General features: G+C 51.6%; 1 protein-coding gene across 3 annotated transcripts in view; it reads right to left on the bottom strand.

The window, feature by feature from the left end:
* Bicra (BRD4 interacting chromatin remodeling complex associated protein) overlaps nt 1-18,497 on the bottom strand; it is a 72,470-nt gene extending 53,973 nt beyond the window's left edge. The window contains exons 1-2 of one of the 3 annotated variants that reach the window (XM_075991367.1): nt 18,372-18,433; nt 16,587-16,680 (exon numbers count right to left, since the gene is read on the bottom strand). The gene's annotated coding sequence lies outside the window, so the exon portion shown is untranslated. Of the gene's footprint in view, nt 1-16,586; nt 16,681-18,371 lie in introns of all 3 variants that reach the window. The other 2 variants (XM_075991377.1, XM_075991358.1) reach the window with 2 other exon arrangements.
* Nucleotides 18,498-19,072: the final 575 nt, after the last annotated feature.

Here is a 19,072-nt window from a genome sequence, read left to right as displayed (position 1 = left end):
GTGGGCCACTGTCTCCAAATCAGCCTGGCACCAACTGGCTACTAAATAGCTCTGGTTGTGTGTGCAAGGGACAAGAATGGTGAAGCCCTCTTGGAATGCAATTTGGCAAGCCTCTGCCTCAGCTATGCCTCTCCCAGGAAACATTCTTGCATATGAGATCTGAGGTGCAAGGATAGAAAGGAAATGTCAGGTCAGGTCACTCCCGGGCTCTAACCATTCCCTACAACCAACCCCAGGCTCCCAGCTCACTCAGAATCAAAGCCAAGTTCTGGCCAAAAACACAGAATGGAAACTCCAAAGCAACAAAGACGCCCGCTCTTCAGCTCAACACAGAATAATGTGCACCACAAGACACCAAAAGGGCTAGAAACAGAGCCCGTCATTAAGTCCTTGCCTTAACTCAGGGAATGGGGATGTGACTCAGCAGTAGAGCCCCTGCCTAGTACCCCCAGTGAGGGACTGGGGTATGGCTCAGTGGTACAACCCCTGCCTAGAATCTCCCAGTGAGGGGCTGAGAGTGTGCTTCAGTGGTAGAGCCCCTGCCTAGAATTCCCCAGTGAGGGGCTGGGGGAGTGGCTCAGTGGTCGAGCCCCTACACAGAACCCCCCAGTGAGGGGCTGGGGCGTGGCTCAGTGGTAGAGCCCCTACCTAGAATCCCCAGTGAGGGGCTGGGGTGTGGCTCAGTGGTAGAGCCCCTGCCTAGAATCCCCCAGTGAGGGGCTGGGGCGTGGCTCAGTGGTAGAGCCCCTGCCTAGAGTCCCCCAGTGAGGGGCTGGGGTGTGGCTCAGTGGTAGAGCCCCTGCCTAGAATCCCCCAGTGAGGGGCTGGGGCGTGGCTCAGTGGTAGAGCCCCTGCCTAGAATCCCCCAGTGAGGGGTTGGGGGAGTGGCTCAGTGGTAGAGCCCCTACATAGAACCCCCCAGTGAGGGGCTGGGGGAGTGGCTCAGTGGTAGAGCCCCTGCATATACTATTCAGCTACCTAGTGTACTAGAAACCCTAAGTCCGATCCTTAGCAGAAACAAAATACTCAGGGCGGCGGGGGGGGGGGGGGGTTTAGTGGAGGGGTGTGCAATGAACACAGGAGATACTCAAAAGAGAAATAGCAAGACAGAATATTTAAATCCAACCATATAAAAAGTATAACAAACATAGCCTGACATGGTATTCATGCCTACAGCTCCAGGTGCTGGGGAGAAAGAGACAGGAGAACCACTAGAGCCAGGCAGGGATTTCTGGCCTACAAAGAGCACCTTATCTCAAAAAATAAACAGGGAGGTGGTTGCACGTGCCTTCAATCCCAGCATTCTGGAGGCAGAGGCAGGTGAATCTCTGAGTTCGAGGTCAGTCTGGTAGGCTGAGGGAGTTGACAGCCAGGGAGTGCAGAGAAACCCTGTCTCAAACACACACACACACAAACACACACACACACACACAGTAGGAGAAAACTGACTCCAAGTTTTTCTCTGACCTCCACACTGCACTATGAAATGAGCAACCCCCTCAAAAAAGAAATTATAGGACTGTGTGTGTGTGTTTGTGTGTAAAAGAAAACCTGTTTTTTTATTGGTAACTTCGGGGTCGAGTTGACAGAGTAAACTTGTGATAGCTGACAGTGACTGTCTGCTTGACAGGATTAGAATCACAAGCCTCAGGCTGAGAGTTCTTAGATGGGTTAACTGAGGGAGGAAGACCCACCCTTGATGTGGGGAGCACTGTTCCCTGGCCTGGGGTCCTGAACTGAATAGAAAGGAGAAGCGAGGCACAGTATTCGGTCTCTGCTTTCTGACTGACTGCTCGGACAGCGTGACTGGCCACATCACACTCCCACCACTGTGCCTCCTCCACCCTGCTTCACCCTCGATCTGTGAGCGAAAATAATGAAGGAAAGAAGGGAAGAACAAAGGGGTCGGGGAGAGAAAGAAAGGAAGTCTGTCTGTCTGAAACTTGCCCACAGTGGATGAGAGCCTACTTGCTACCAGGATCTCCAAGGAGTTCGTCAGCACATGACAGTTTCAGGCCCTTGCACTATGGCCCAACCTTATCTACTTCATGGGAGGTACAGTCTCAAGTCAAAAAACCTTGATGACAAGAACAGCTGGGAGAAACAGCAACTGGCAGGGGGACCTTACATCATCAGAACTAAATTCCACAGCCACTCCCCCCCCCCAGGGGTGGTGTGGATCAACAGTGGCTGGAAAACTGGATTCTTCAGCCCTACCCCAACTCCCTGGGCAAGCGCCCCTGAATAGCCTCAACTGTCCTTAATGTCAACACCCGGGAGGCTGGGATGAATTCTGAAATATCAACAGCTCCCGTTACTGTGAAGAACAGAGCTTTGGTGACCCAGGATGTCATCCTTCTGACCATCAAGAAGATAGTAGGGCTCTCTAGCTGGTAGAGAAACTGAAGCTGGGAGGGGAGAGAGCTTCTTGCTCTGGGCACAGCAGTTTGTCACCAGGCCTGAGAAGAAGGAGGTGCCCTCACACTTACCTAGAGACCCAGGAAGCTGGTGACCATAGTTATGTTAACAAAGGCATTACCGAAAAGGAGGCTCTGAGGCAGCAGCTGTGGCTCAGGGGCAACTAGGGGATTAAGGGAAGGGGTAAGCTATTTTGCAAAGTGGCTTTGGTCTTTTTGGCCTTGGATCCTAGAATCAAAAGGCCTCAAGTGAATAAAAACCAGGCAAAGGTGTGTGTGTGTTGTGTATGTTGTTGTTGTTGTTGTTTTGATAATGATGATAACAACAGCGACAATGGTACCCACCCATGGCAGTAAGTATCTCCAAGCCTCAGTTTCTTCCTCCACAAAATAGGGTCCTCCCGAGCCAAACTCCTAAACTCAGCCATGGGTAATAGCACGGTACTCGGAAAGGGTCTATCCCAGAGCACAGACAGACCACGGAGAGCCAACTCAGGTTGTCATAATCTAGAAACTAGATCCTAGATAAAGCCCTTAGACAGGACAGGGCTGGAGCTCAGTTGGTAGATGCTTATTTAGCATGCACAAAGACCTGGGTTCAAATCCCAGCACAGCATTATGATGGGCATGGTGGTGTACTGGGGAGTGGGAGGTTTAGGAATTCAAGATCATCTTTGGCTGTGTTTTGAGTTCAAGGGCTGCGTGAGCCCCTGTCTCAAATCCACTGAGAGGAGCCCCGAATCCTGGATCCAAACTGGACAAGGATTGGTAGCACATGGCTTTAATCCTCAAATCCACTGAGAGGAGCCCCGAATCCTGGATCCAAACTGGACGAGGATTGGTAGCACATGGCTTTAATCCTCAAATCCACTGAGAGGAGCCCCGAATCCTGGATCCAAACTGGACGAGGATTGGTAGCACATGGCTTTAATCCTCAAATCCACTGAGAGAAGCCCCGAATCCTGGGTCCAAACTGGACGAGGATTGGTAGCACTGAGGACACAGAGGCAACACCGTGAATCTGGGGTGAGTGTCAGACAAGCCACGGCTACACAGCGAGATGCTGTCTCCAAACCAAAAAAAAAAAAAAAAAAAATGGAGGTATACAGTTAGAGATATATTTTTCTAGGGAAAGGTCTGTAGCCTCTAGGGAACCCCTAAGGGTCCCCAGAATCAGCATGTGCTTAAAGAAGGAAGAAAGGCCCCAGCCCAGGCCAGGCTTCACCACTAGGGTGGCCTCGGTCCCCTCACTCTTGGTTCCCAAGGGCCTCAGCAGTCAAGCACCCTGTGAGAAAGCTGCACTCCTACTCAACCCCACACTCTCCCACCTTTCAGAACATTCCACCACCCTTATTCTTACACTCTGGAAACCTGTTCAGATTCTTAGAAATCAACCGGGGTGCCCTCCACACCCTGCTACCTGTGTGGAAGTTGGGTGTAGCCTCCTCTACCTAGTAAGTATGGACTGCGGACTGATTACAAGTTAGGTCCTGGACGGCCTGGAGAGGACACCTGTGCCAGCAGGCACGGGGCTCTGGGTAGGCACCTGCTTAGGAGCCAACAGTGGATCATTGGGAAACAGTTTCAGGCCCAGCCCAATAAAGACAGGTGAGCGAAGGAGTAGGAAGCCTGGGTGAGGGGAAAGCAGATAAAAGGGCGGGAGATAAGGTCAGGGCAAGGAGCCAGGTCACAAGGACAGGGTTTTCCACCTAGAGAACCCGGAGCCACAAGAGGTGGCAAAAGTGTTGCTCCACCCCCCACCCCCAGCTTCATAGCTGCCTCCCTCTCTCCACAAAGGCGTCCGCATCCATTTTTTCCTTCCCTTTTTTCTTTTTATATTTATTTGTGCATGTGCATGCATGTACAATGTGGCGTGTACGTGGGGGTCGGAGGCCAACCAGTGGAGTAGGGAGTTGGCGCACTCCACTCTGGTGGTCAGGCTTGTCAGCAAGCATCTTTTACAGAACCATCTCACAGCCCACTCCCCAACATTTTCTTTTTCTGAGATAGGGTTTCAGGGAGCACCACCTGGAGCGCGCTCTATTACTGAGGATGGCCTTGAACTCCATAACCTCCAGCCTCACTGAGCCTCCCTATAGGCCCACTCTCCTGGTTCAGGCAGGTTCTGTCCCTGACCCAGAGCTTCCAGAACACCTGCTCTAACCCAGAAGACCCCAAGAAGTTTCTGGAAACTCCCCACTTCTTCAGGAGGAGACACTGACCTTCACACCTGGGCGAGACTCCCCTCCCCTCAAAGTACACAACAAGGGTAGATGGATTGACTCAGCCCTGCAAGTCCCTTCTAGGGAGCTGCCCTCATGCAACCTCGCCTTTGCCCTCGTCTCCCTCTGCCAACCCAGGGGTGTCTGGGCTTCCCGTGTGGAAGGGCTGCCGCTCATACCACATCTCCACCTATCAGCTGCTCAGGCCTGTGGCCCTGGCTCATGCTGGATTCTCTCTCTGATACCCTTTCTGTTCACAAAGCCACAAGACTCATGTCCAGTTCTTTATCACCTCAGGCTCAGGACAACTTCTTACTGTGTTAGCCACTGTGTCCAATGCCTGCAGAAAACATTCTACTTCAAGAAGCCTGCCACACCAGGCAGTGGTGGCGTACACTTTTAATTCCAGCACTCAGGAAGCAGAGACAGAGATCAGGGCCAGCCTGGTCTACAGAGTGAGTTCCAGGATTATTACACAGAGAAACTGTCTCGAAAAAAATAAAAAGAAGAAGCCTTCCAGGATGCAAACCTCCTCCCAACCTGGTCCAGGAACACGGATCCAGATCTCCCTCCCTTGCCTAGGAGGCAAAGTTCAGGCTCAGGGCACACACTACAGGCCAGAAAGATAGACACCTCAGTATGTGTTAGAATTAAGTAGCAGCAAATCTCAGCTCGGGCAGCAATTTGGTAAGTGTCCTAGGAGAAGTTCCTGCCTCTGAAACAGACAGATAGCCAGAAGTCACCTGGGAGGCCGGCCTGTAGATTTTTTTCAACCACCTCTCCTCACCCAAACCCACCGCACCACTATCCCAGTGCTGAGGATGAACTCTGGGACTCCTGCATCTGAAATTACACTCTACTGGAAGGTAAGATGGCTAGGCAAGTGAAAGGTGCTTGCAGCTAAGCATGAGGACCTGAGTTCAAACCCCGGGACCGCATTGTGAAAGAAGAGGAACAACCGCTGCCAACTGTCCTCTAAGCTCCACTCACGTGTTGTGGCATGTACTCCCTCCTCTACACACAAATCAATCAATAAATGTAATAAAAGATCGTTTTAAAAAGGGAGAGCAAAATGCTGAGGCAAGCAGTGTCTGTGGCTCATAGAACATGGGACAGAGAAAAGCACCAGAAGACAGACAGCACATGTGTGGTATCTGAAAGGGAACACCGGGGGAGGAAGACACAGGAAGGACACAGCCATCAACCATCGGCAGGGACGGCAAAGGATGAGCCATACCCTGAGATGGAGAGGCCGCAGCCAGAGCGGCTGGCAGTAGTAAGGAAGCAGAAGGGAAACGCACATGATGCTTGCGTACTTTCACTGCACCGCTAGATGATGGTAGCCTGTCGTATGTATGTGTATATAGATGTAAACAGATGGACATGTGGATCTGGACTTGTACGTGCATTACATGTAACCTTGTTTTTTGTTTGGAGATGGAATCCACTATGAAGCCAATTTGGCCTGGAACTCCCATCTTCCTGCCTCAGCCTCTCCAGTGCTAGGATTACAAGCCTGAATCACTATGCCCACTGTGTGTGTCAGTGCATGCGTCTGCACAGGTACACGTGTGTGCAGGTAGAGGTCAAAGGAACCTTGGGTGTCGTTCTTCAGGCACTTTCCACTTCGAAAAAAGTATTTTTTAATATTTTATTTCTCTTTGTGTGTGTGTGTGTGTGTATGTGGGGAGAGAGAGAGAGAGAATATGGAACTAGAGCTGTAAGTACTTCTGAGTCGCCTGAGAGAGGTGCTAAGTTTTGAACTCTGGACCTCACAATAAAACAGCAAGTGTTCTTCAATCGAGGGACCCACCCCCCATATACTTTTAAGTAGATTTTATTAGAAACTGAATTAAGTAACTATCTCTCACTCTGCTATGTTGGCGAGGTGATGTTTAAATGCAAAGTTGGCTCCGTGTTCTCCAGCAACAAAAAGTAGGCTCAGCTAGCTCAGGGCTTCTTAACAATCAAGATGAGGGCCGACAAGATGGCTTAGCAGGTAAAGGTGCTGGCCACCTAGCCAAACCACTTGAATTCTATGCCTGTGCCCCATACGGTGGAGGGAAGTTTGTCTTTTGATCTCATTGGTGGCGTGTGCTTGTGTGCGCACACCCCCCCCCCACACACACACACAGACACACTAAAATGTAACTTGAACAGTTTTGCTTTGTTTTTTTAATCTAAGTTAAAGCAGACATCCATGGAAAGGGTCACACTCAGGGAAATGTCTGGGTGGACACCAGAGAACTCTGTTTATCAAGTAAGAAACCAGGGACTCTAACAAAACAAAATAAAGAGCCCTGAGCCAAGGCTGGCAGAAGTCTATGAGGCCAGCGCTCAAGAGGCCAAAGTAGAACTGGAAGTTAACTGCCAGCAAGAGCAATTTCATGAGAGCCTGTCCCAAGTTAAAAAGGAAAAGGAAGACTACAAACATAGCTCAGTAGTAGACATCTGCCTAGCATCCCCCAGTGAGGGGCTGAGGTGTGGGTCAGTAGTAGAGCCCCTGCCTAGATCCCCCAGTGAGGGGCTGGGGCGTGGCTCAGTGGTAGAGCCCCTGCCTAGAATCCCCCAGTGAGGGCTGGGGGTGTGGCTCAGTGGTAGAGCCCCTGTCTAGAATCCCCCCAGTGAGGGGCTGGGGCGTGGCTCAGTGGTAGAGCCCCTGCCTAGAATCCCCCAGTGAGGGGCTGGGGTGTGGCTCAGTGGTAGAGCCCCTGCCTAGAATCCCCCAGTAAGGGGCCAGGGCGTGGCTCAGTGGTAGAGCCCCTGCCTAGAATCTCCCAGTGAGGGGCTGGGGGTGTTGCTCAGTGGTAGAACCTCTGCCAGATCTGTATAAAGTAGGCTTACAAAGAATGGCACTACATGAAAGGGACTCACCCTGCGGGCTGAGTAAATGGCCTTGTAAGTTAAGTGCTGGCTGAACAAGTGTACGGATCTAAGTTCAAATCCCTGGTTACCACGAAAAGCTGGGCACAGTAGCATATCTGAATCCCAGTAATCGGAAACACTAGAATCCTGTGTGCTCATGAAACCCTGCCTCAAACCAGGTGGGAGGCAAGGATGGGCACCCTAGGTTGTCCTATATTCTATAAACATGCATGTCTTGGCAAGCGCATGCCTCTACACATACTAACTCAAGTCACATCGGCATCCCAGCACTTAGGAGGAGCAGGAGCTTAGGGTCATCCTTAGCTCCACAGCACACTAGAAGCCATCCTGTGCCACACGAGACCCTGTCTCTGCAAACACACTAAAGGAGAGCACTCAACAGGTGGCATTCCACAAGTGTGAAACGCTGATGGCACCTATGACCCAGGAGCTGGGTTGAGAGACATCAGGGACAGATGCTGGGAGGGTGCGAGCTGGGTGGGGTCAGGAATGTGCTGTGTCTTGCTGAGGTGTGACTTACACTGGGGTGTGCGCTGGCCAGGACTTGTCAAAAGTCAAGGGTGGACTCTGTATTTTATTGTGTGTAAATTACACCCCGGTGAGAAATGATGCCAAGAAAGAAGACTGACAATACTCCTGCATTACCTGAGGGGCAGAAAGTCCAAGACACCTCTAGAGGATGTTTCCAAACACTAATATGGTCTCGTATATATATAATTTCATGCATAAAACATTTATTAATATAAAATATAAATAGCATATACTATTTTTAACTTGTTTAAAACTATATTATATATACCTACAATAGCAAGAGATTAATGGCAACAGAAATAAGGACAATCAGGGCTGGTGAGATGGTTCGGTGGGTCAAGGTGACTGTTACACAAGCCTGGAGATGTGAATTCAAGCTCCAAAACACCACGAAGAGGAAAGGAAAAAACAGGCCACACAAGTTGTCTTTTGACCATTACAGGTCTGCCACAGCATGTGTATACACACACAATAATAAAATTGTAAAAGTGGAACAAGTTGCCGGGCGATAGTGGCGCACGCCTTTAATCCCAGCACTCGGGAGGCAGAGGCAGGCGGATCTCTGTGAGTTCGAGACCAGCCTGGTCTACAAGAGCTAGTTCCAGGACAGGCTCCAAAGCCACAGAGAAACCCTGTCTCGAAAAACCAAAAAAAAAAAAAAAAAAAAAAAAAAAAAAAAAGAAAAGTGGAACAAGTTAAGCAGGGCGGTGGTGGCGCACGCCTTTAATCCCAGCACTCGGGAGGCAGAGGCAGGTGGATCTCTGTGAGTTCGAGACCAGCCTGGTCTACAGAGCTAGTTCCAGGACAGGCTCCAAAGCCACAGAGAAACCCTGTCTCGAAAAACCAAAAAAAAAAAACAAAAAAAAACAAAAAAAAAAAAAAACCACTTTAACAGGAAACACTAGGCCATCTCTCCACACCCTAGACGTGCTTTTTATGCAGTTTTGCTTGTTCATATATCTTCTTTTTTTTAAGATTTATTTCTTTATTATGTATACAGTGTTCTGTATGCATGCATACCTGCATGCCATAAAAGGGTATCAGATCTCATTATAGTTTGTAAGCCACTAAGTGGTTGCTGGGAATTGAACTCAGGACCTCTAGAACAACAGCCAGTGTTCTTACTTCTTTAGCCCTCATATTTCTTTATTTTCTGAGGCTCTGTACATAAACTCCTGATCTTGCTGCCTCCACCTCCCCAGTGCTGAGATTCATGCACACTGGGATTTTTAGAGTGTTTGATCTGAGGTAGGCTTGCTCTGTAGCCCAGGCCAGCTTGGGACCCTCCTACTTCAGCCTCTGTACCGTCATGCCTGGCATCAACATGTCTTACTATGCTGCGTTCACCTCTCTTGCTCAACTTGAATACCCAAAACCATAAAGTAGAGGGGCCATCATGAGGCACCTCAGGAACTACCAATCCCCCTGAAGAGAACTCTCTCCCCCACACCACGCCTTCAAGGCACTATGGGTACCCCAGGCAAGAGAGAGGTTAAGGTCCAGCATATTGGTGAGACCCAAGTTGTGGAAAGCAGCCTACCCCGCATAAGGACAACAAGCTGCAGAAGTGCCCATACCTGCTTCAGGGTACTAGGGGAACCTCATCTTCAGGCACCCTGGAATGCTGGGATAGCAAGGCTCCTGTGGGCTCTGTCAAAGTCCCTGAGGTCATTAACAACAGTCCCACAGCCCGAGAGAAATTCTCTCAGCTCACCGTGCCCCTGAGCCTGCTCAGGACAGAGGAGACTAGGGAAGGGTCCCCCAAGAATCATGAGCTCCCTCCATGCAGAGGGAAGGACAAAGCCAGCAACAGGAAGGGTGCAAAGGCAGCTGAGCAGGCTGGAGTTGGGGGAGGGAGGTGTCCTGAGTCATCAACCTTTCATTTCTCTTACCCAATCAAACGGCAGAAAGAACAACTCCATTCCCCCCCCCCCCCCAGCTCCAGAGCACTTCCACCAGCTGTAACCAACAGACTTCACTCCCGATGCTTGTGCAGAGCCTGGCACATGGGGCACATTTGCCATACCAGACTGCAGTGAACAATGGGATTCTCAAGACAAGCAAGTCTTATTCTTCTTGCACTTCGGGTTCCCTACCCTAGGTTTAGAGGAAAAGACCAGCCCTGCCACCTAGTCACAGAGTCAGAAGGGGCAGAGCCTGGCCTAAACCCCAGGCAGCTGACCCAGACACTCTAGGGACACATCACTATGCAGAGGCCACAGTCTCTCTTCCACTCCCCCTTGATGAGAACTTTTCTTTCTTTCTCTCTCTCTCTCTCTTTCTTTCTCTCTCTCTCTCTCTCTTTCTCTTTCTCTCTCTCTCTCTCTCTCTCTTTCTTTTTAATGGATTTGTTTTTGGATGTATATGGCACAATGGATTAAAACAAGTGCTTCACACATGCTGCTGGGTCACAGCCTCAGCTTCTTTCTCATTGGGAGATTCTAGGTACTCTATACTGAAATTCTACATCCATGGTCCTCTTTATATTTTTATTTTATTTTATTTTGGTTTTCCAGTACAGGGTTTCTCATTGTAAATAGCCCTAGCTGTCCTGGAACTAGCACTGTAGACAAGGCTGGCTTAGAACTCAGAGATCCACACGCCTCTGCCTCAGGAGTACTGGGATTAAAGGCGTGGGCCACCACCAAACTCAAAGTCTCACTAAATTTCTCCGGCTGACCTTGAACTTCCTCTGTGACCCTGGCCCGACTTAAACTCGGATTCTCTTGCCTCAACCTCCTAAGTAGCTGGGATTTCAGGCCCAGACACAATTTCTTCCCACAACATCAGAACCTATACCCCACATTCCATGTATCCAAGACATGAACTCCCAAACCTAGGCAGACAGAGTCCCATGGGGCGAGACCTGATAAGATCAAGACAGAGAAATCACCTAAGTCCCAAAATGGAGAACTCAGAGAATGGATAAGCAAGCTAAACCCCACATGCCTTGTGGATCTGTTTAGCCGACCTGAGAAACAGGCTTAATGTCACCCCTCACAGCACAGGACATCCCCTGGAGAAGGTGAAATGGAGTCTGGACCCGAAACAGCACAACAAAAACCAATGTGTGTTAAGATATGATACCACTAAAATGTCAATAGAAACACCCCAGCAGACCGTGACTTATGCAGTATGGAGAGGGGTAACAGACAAAATGAGGATCAGATGAGGACTGTCCCCAGAACTTCTGGGCAGGCTATGCTGCTCTGAACTCCAGGTGGGCACTTTCAAATTTCCTAAAAGTGAAAATTCAGACTGCAGAGACAGCTCAGGCGTTAAAAGCGTACTGTATGAGCCAAGCGGTGGTGGTGCATGCCTTTAATCCCAGTACTCAGGGAGCAGAGGCAGGTGGATCTCTGAGTTTGAAGCCAGTCTGGTCTACTGAGTGAGTTCCAGGACAGTCAGGACTGCTACACAGAGAAATCTTGTTTTGAAAAGCCAAAAGGGGGGGGGGGGAGATAAAAGAGCGTACTGTAGTCCAGAAGACTCAAGTTCACCAAGCCCAATTCTCAGCGCCAATGTCAGCCGGCTCACAACTGGCTGTAACTCCAGCTCCGGGGGATCTCACACCTCTGACCTCCCTGGGCACTGAACTCACATGCACAACTCCCGCTACCTCCCACATATATGTAATTTAAAAATAAAAATAAAATCCAAATGTGAAAATAATTATAACAGAGGGAGCCCGGAGTCTGTCAGATCAAGGCTTGTGCTGGAAGCCTTCTGCAATTCAGCCACTTAAACTTCACAGCCGTCCAAGGGAGGGGGAGTTCTGATACCCAGAGGCAACTGAGGCTGGATGATATGTGATCATCATACATGGCACCCTCACTTAAAGTGCCTACACTGGGCCCAGAAAGATGGCTCAGAGGGTAAGAGCACATGTCACCAAGACTGATGGCCTGAATTCTATCCCTAGAACCCACACGATAAAAGGAAAGAACTGATCCTTGCCATTTTTCCTCTTGCAATTTTTCCTCTGATCTCTACATAAATAAATATAATTAGAAAAATGCTAACACCACTAATAAATGCACTGTCTGGATGGAAAAACATTCTCCTCCAGTCAGGCTTGGTGGTACATGCCTTTAATCCCAGCATTTGGGAGACTGAGGCAGGCGAAGTCAGAAGTTCAAAGTCAGCCTGGGCTATAGAGCGAGTTCCATGACAGCCAAGGCTACACAGAGAAACCCTGTCTCAAAAAACCCAAAACAAAAATACATATGCTGCCAAACCTGATGACCTGAATTTGATCACCAGGTCCCACATGGTAGAAAGAGAGAACTGACTCCCCCCAATTGTCTTCTGACCCCCACACATTCACAGTGACACTTCTGCATCCCTACACATACAATACACAAAGTGCAAGACGGCCACTGGGGAGGTGACTCGGCGAGTAAAGGTGCTCCCCGTGCAAGCTTGAGGACCTGAGCTCAGATCCCCGGAACTGGACTATACAGTCCCCGCACTGAAGGAGCGGAATGGAGACAAAACACAGGCATTGCGGGCTCCCAACTAGTTCTAAGCTGAGACTCCAGTCCCAAAAGAATAAGGTGAGGGGAGTGATTGATAGAACGAGACACCTGGGATCTCCCTCTGGCCTCTGCACCTGCACACACATGTGTGCATACACATACGCACAACATACACATCATACATGCACATACGAAGTAAAATAAAATATTTATCCTGGGGCGCCAGGTGGAGCTCAATGGTAAGAAATAAGTAAAGAAGATACTGATGTCGTTGCAGTGGTGAAGTCCTGTCATCCAGACTACCAGGGAGCTGACCAAAAACATGGCTCAAGGACTTGGGACCTGGGAGATGGCTGTGCAAGCCTGACAACATGAACTCAATCCCTGGATGTAAAGCCAAAGTGGCGAGTATCTGTAACGCCAGCATTCCCACCACGAGATGGGCCACAGACACATGTACCTTCCCTAAGCTTTTGGGCGGACTAGCCTGGAGTACCCAGAACAGGGGCAAACAGTAAGAAAGACTCCGACTTCCAACAAGGTGGAAGGTAAAGCTGCCCTCTGGACTTCGTATACATATAACCATGGACATACACATACATGCAAATAAATATTTTTTAAAATATCCGAGGACTGTGTGGGCAACAAAACCTAAAATAAGAGATGTGTCAGGGAGTGACTCAGTGGTAGAGCCCCTGCCTAGAATCCCCCAGTGAGGGGCTGGGGTGTGGCTCAGTGGTAGAGCCCCTGCCTAGAATCCCCCAGTGAGGGGCTGGGGTATGGCTCAGCGGTAGAGCCCCCGCCTAGAATCCCCCAGTGAGAGGTTAGAGGTGTGGTTTACTAGCATGCAATGTGAGACCCTATGTTCCAGATGCAGCACTGAGAACTCTAGCATCCTGTTCTGTGCCTGTCCATTACAAATTCTCAGCCCAGCTGGGTAGAAAAAGAACCGGCTGAGATGAGACAGACCCCAGACACAGTGACCATGAACTTCACTAGAGTTGCATTTCCTCACAGCTACCAGTTATAGCTGGTCCTGGGTTTCATGGAAGGGGAGAGACGGGGCCAGAGCCAACAAACCCCATTTGGCCAGGAAGTTGCCAACTGAAACCCATAGCTGGTTTCCAGAGCCTGCCCTGCAGAATTACACATGGGATGCAGGGGAATGAAGACAGGATGTCACGGGATGCAAAGACTGCGACAGCTGCTAAGGCAGCCCAGCAGACAGGCTGGATAAGAACACCCCCGAAGGAGCATGGCTTCCTGAAGGTACAGTATCCCAGAAGCCTCTACCAGGTCTTGCTTCAGCAGGCTGACGATACACAGTAATGAAACAACACCATCACAGGAAACAAAGTCTGTCTGGCCAGTAGAATATCACAGAGTCAAAAACAAGATGGAAAAGCCACAGTGAAGATGTTTGGGGGGAATAAGGTGGAAAAAGTAAAGAGCAAGACAATGGGAGAATGTGGGACAAGCTGTACGAAATTACGTTTCTCAGGAGACAAACGCATACACAACCTTGAGTTGAGAAGTTGTCCCTGGGGAGGAAGCTGGGGGAAAGACAAAGGCAAGCAAAGAAAATGAACCTGGTGTGGTAAGACTCTCAGCCAACTGGAGGTAGAGGTAGAAGGGTGAGTTGTTCAGGGTCATTCTGAACTAGCCTGGGCTAAGTGGAACCCTTGTTTTAAAGGGGGGGAGGGGTGTTAGTGAGACACCTGGGGGTAAAGGTGATTGCCACGAAGCCCAACGTAGACAGAGCTCAATCCCTGGGAATCACTGGAGTTCTGCAAGATGTCCCTAAGACCTCAAGAAGTGCATGCCCACACTAGATTATAAATAAACAAAAACAAAAAGAAAACCAAAACTAATACACAAAAATCACAAGCAGGGAGAAGGAGAGAGCAAACCAGCTTAAACTTCTTCTGGCCACCGAGACAGAACTAATCAAGCGCTGCAGCTGCAGGGAGCCCAGCAAATCTCCTGATGACCTGGGTTCTGCACCAGCACTGACCATAGGGCCTGGCCCCTACCAGCCCCCCAGCAAGTTTAACTGGAAACAATAGAAGAAACAAAGACACTCTGCCTTCCCAGTCACCAGCCAAATCCCAAGAACAGACAACTCATACACAAAATTTATTGTCCCCAAACTAGAAATGCCTTCAGAAAGTTCCTCAGCTGTCTCATGAGGGTACCCTGCCTGTCCTGGAGACACAAAGGCTTCAGTCAATTGGGACCAGTCAACAGGGGCTGGCACAGACAGAGAAGTGGGGGAGATTCCTTGGGGACCACCCAATTCAGCATGTCCCAACCTTGCTTGAAGCTATGGTGTGGCATATCCTTCATAGCTGGGGACAAAATAAATAAATAGATAAATAGGAAAAGAAAAACAGAAAGCAAAGAGAGGGTAAAGTGGGGGGGGGGGGCTGTATGACCCTGCCCTGCTGGGAGAGGGAGCCAGGTGCAAGGTAGATGCCTGGGGCTGCATCCAAGAATCAGGGGAGGAGACCAGGATGAGATGACCTGAGACTCCCACCCCAGCTCCTGCCCTGCAGGGTGGGAGGGGGGGAAATGGCAGGCCTGGCTGCTTCCAGCCCAGGCTCCTTCGAAGGAATGCCATGTTTTCCTGTTTCCAATTAACATCCCCCAGCAGCAACCCTCCACATTCTTGAGACTAGGAGTCAAGGAAGCCTGGGGGGAATGAGGAGGGGGTAATCCTGGAAGGCTAGCTGGTGTCTGGCCTTAGGGCTAGAGAGACCGCTTAGTAGACTGTAGAATCTCTTTCCCCTATCCTCCCAGGTGACCCAAAGGTTTGATACTGACTCCTGGTTCTTTGTAGGTTAAAGCAGACCATCCCTCCATATCCCGAGGAAGGTGAGCAAAAGTGTCAGGGGTTTCTGGAAGGAACCAGGAAAGTGTACTGTAGCAAGACATAGGACTGTCCCCTGTGGGTCTAATTCAAGTTTCTCCCATCTTCCCCAATTGGGCACCTCTTTTCAGGACACCTAAAAGGCCCTCTCCTCTCCTCCCAGGGTGTCCCATCTCAGGGTTATCCTAAAGTTATGTTATCAGTGGGGGAGCATGGGTCTGCCAATACTTCTAGAATCAGACCCGATGCTGCATGAAGTACCTCTCAACACTGGCCCTTGCAGCCTGACTAATACAACTTAGCCATGGAGCGCAAACCCTGGCCTCAGTTTACCTTCCTGTAAAAAAGACATCACCTATATTACCTCCCTCAGCGGGGAAGCCACGACTCAGCAGCACTCTCCTCCAGAGCACACAGTCCCGCACTGGAACAAGCACACTGGGCCACTGCACTTATTCTAGTCTCTCACGCTCTACTCCAGCCTCCCACACCCCCAGGCCATCCCTATCCTAAACCAAGATGAAATAGAAATCACACTTTTGGCTTCTCCTTTCTCTCCCTGCGGGTCAGGTCAAAGAACTTTCATTTTCACAGTGTACGGGAAGGAGCCAGGCAAGCTACAGATCTGCCTGCCTAAGGGTAGCGCAAGTCGGAGATGCGAGATCTTTCTCAGGTGTATCAAGATACCAAGTGGGTCCCAGGCCAGAGAAGCAGACACCACTACAACAGTCCCTAGTCAAACAATCAGGTCAGCTTCCCTCTCTGCGATCACATGACAGCCATCAAGCCAAGTGCCAATCAGGTGAAGAGGTAGGTGACAGCGCCGCTGGGTCCCAAGCAATGTCAAGCCTTCACCCAGCTAGACCAGGGCTCTCCCTATCCGGCACTCACTAGACACAGGTGAAATGATCCATCGAGCTGAGCCCTCATCATCCTCTGCCAAACCCGCTTTCAGGGGGAAAACATCTGGCAGATCCTTCCCCAAACCAGGTCCACTGAAATCAAAAGGACAAAGTACTAAGAGAGAGAGAGAGCTAACCGGTTTTGAACTAGGCTGGATAAATTCTAGGGTATTGTGAACTGGGGCTCAGAGTGACCCAAACAGTGTGACCTTAAACTAGTCTTTCAACCACACTAGGCCTCAGTGAGCCTGCCTAGAAAATGGACCACTCACTGTACTCACTCACTCCTCAGACTGTAACCAGGGTAGGCTTCGTTTAGCAGTAGCCAATCCGGGGTAGAGAGTGGTTATTTCCGGCTTCTGGGAGGTGGGGGAGCTACAGAGGAAGGCAGGGTACCGAGGTAAACAACTGATAAGTCCCGTGGGGCAGAGGAAAGGGGTGGTCTCCAAGCGAGGCTTCCCCTGTTTCCTCATCTTGGGGGTTGGGGGTCATAGTTGACCTAGGACGCAGGTGTGGGGAAAGGCAGTGTGCCAAAGATCTCTTGACTTCCAGCCCAGAGTCTTGGGTGTTCTCCACATATCCCCACATTTTTCTTACACTATGTTGGGAGAGGAGCGACAAAAGGGAATGAAGGTTTAAGACTTGGGGTGGGTTACCAAGTGCAGCGCACAGGCTAGAGACCTCAGAGGGCCCTGTCACCAAGACTTCCCCTGGAGAGCTGACCCGACAGCCTCTGACCCCACCTCCTCCAGGGACGTTCAGCTGCTCCGAACCACAAAGCAAAACAAAGGGGTGCGGAGAGGAAGGAGCCAGTATGCCTTCCAATCACCGCGGGCGCCCAAGCTCGCGCCCTCCCGCGGCTCGTCACCGGGTCCTCCGGCTGGCGGAGGCCCAAGGCCTGGCTGGGCAGCTCCCTGGTCCCTTGTCTCCCCGCGGCTGCCGGTGACAGGAGCCGGGGAAGCAGCCCAGGGGCAGCCAAAGCGATGGGAAAACCAGATGGTCCCAAACCTCCTCCTCCTCCCTCCTCCTCTTCCACCTACCTACCCACCCATCCATCCATCCCATTCCTCTCCCTCCGAGCCCGCGGCCTGGCCGCCCTCCGCAGGGACCTGGCCGGGATCACCCCGGGGAAAGGACTGCCTTTGTCTAAAGGTCACCACCCGGAGCGCGGTGCCCGGGTTGGGCCTGGTGCCTCCCATTCCCAGGCCCACGGAGTTGGAGCTCAGGGGCCGCCCCAAATCCCGGGAGATGACAGGCGTGGAGGCTCCCCTTTTCCCTTCCTTTGGTCCCCAGAAACAGGCCCCCTGCCGGACCAGACAGCTGAGGGGGCAGGGGTCCCCTACGCTCCCTGTCGGGGGTAGGGGAACCAAGTCAACTCTTCATTGTTTAGGGGCGATGGAGAGGGGGAGACCTAGAGGCTAGCATCCCAGTTCATCGCTCCCTACAAGCCTGCAGAGGACCCCCGGTTCTCCCAGGCACCCCCAAGAGGGACTTGGGGAGGGGGGCGCACAGGACGCGCGACAGGAGGGGAAGGAGATGGATCCAGCTGTCTATGGCCGTAGCCTCTCCCCAGAAAAGGCGGGGAGCACGAGGAGGGGAGGGGGTCCCGAAGGCGGGTGGGGGGTCTCTGCCCCTCCCCCCGTGGGACGTTCGCGCTCGCCCCTCTCCTCCGTTGCATTGTATCCCGGAGAGGAAACCGGGGAGCAAGGTTTGAGATCGGAGCGCAGTGAAGGGGGAGATCACTGCAAGATCGGGGCGGCGGCGGTGGCGGGAGAGACCTAGGATGGGGGTGCGTGGATAGTGGTGGGCGCCGAGCACCAAAAAAAAAAAAAAAAAATCCAGTCTCAGCAGCGGCAGCGGGCGCTGCGCCCCGGTTGGGGGGCTGAGTGTGGAGTGTCGGGGGGGAGTGGGTTCGGCCCCAGCTACGGCTCTTCCCCCCCAACACACACACCCTCGCCGCCGAGCCCCACTCCCCCCCTCGCTTTTGCGCCCTGTCACAGCCCCGACTCGCAGGTAGAGAGAGTTAAGAGATTTAAAGAGAAATTGCTACATTGTGAGAAACTCACCCTGATGTTTGAGCAGCCGTCGGCGCGGGGTCTCCGGGACGGCCCCGCACGGGCTGCACAGGGAGGACCCAGAAGGGGCCGGCCGGCCGGGCCGGTCAGCGCACTGCCTGATCGCATGGCGGGCCCGGCTCCGCTGCGCCCGGGCCCGCCGCCGCCCTTGCAACGAAGCGGCCCCGCGCGGCCCGGCCCCGCGCCCCGCTCCGGGGAGCGCCCCTCGGGTATGCAAAAAAAAAAAAAATTTTTTTTTTAATTGAATGCAAAAAAAAAAAAAATCTTGCTGGTTTTGTGTCCCGGCCCCCCTCCTCTTCCTCCTCCTCCTCCTCTTCCTCCCCTCCGCCCTGCTAGGAGGAGGAGCGCCGAGAGGCTCCGCCTCTAGTGTAGCAAATAACCAATAATGGCTAAGAGTATTAGAGCGGCATGTCTGGTAGCCAATAAAAAGGTTCACACTCTGTGGGCGGGAGCACAAAGTGGCAGCACCGCCCCCTCCTCCTGGCTCGGCGGGGCTGCCAGAGTGCCTGTTCGGCTCCGGTGCCCTCGGAAACCTGCAGCTGGGACTCAGGTTGGTGGTGGTGGAAGAGAAGCTGGAGGTTTCGTGCGTGTCCACATCCCCGCTCCAGGTACGTCTAGGCCCAAGATGGTGGCTTCTACGGGATGATGCGCCCCAGGGCACCTCAGAAGACGAGAAGAGAGAGCGATCGAGG

The sequence above is a fragment of the Microtus pennsylvanicus genome, chromosome 1 (assembly GCF_037038515.1).
Source record: "Microtus pennsylvanicus isolate mMicPen1 chromosome 1, mMicPen1.hap1, whole genome shotgun sequence".
Taxonomy (NCBI): Eukaryota; Metazoa; Chordata; class Mammalia; order Rodentia; family Cricetidae; genus Microtus; species Microtus pennsylvanicus.
The sequence above is the reverse complement of the archived record's forward strand: the minus strand, read 5'-3'. Positions and strand labels throughout refer to the sequence as shown.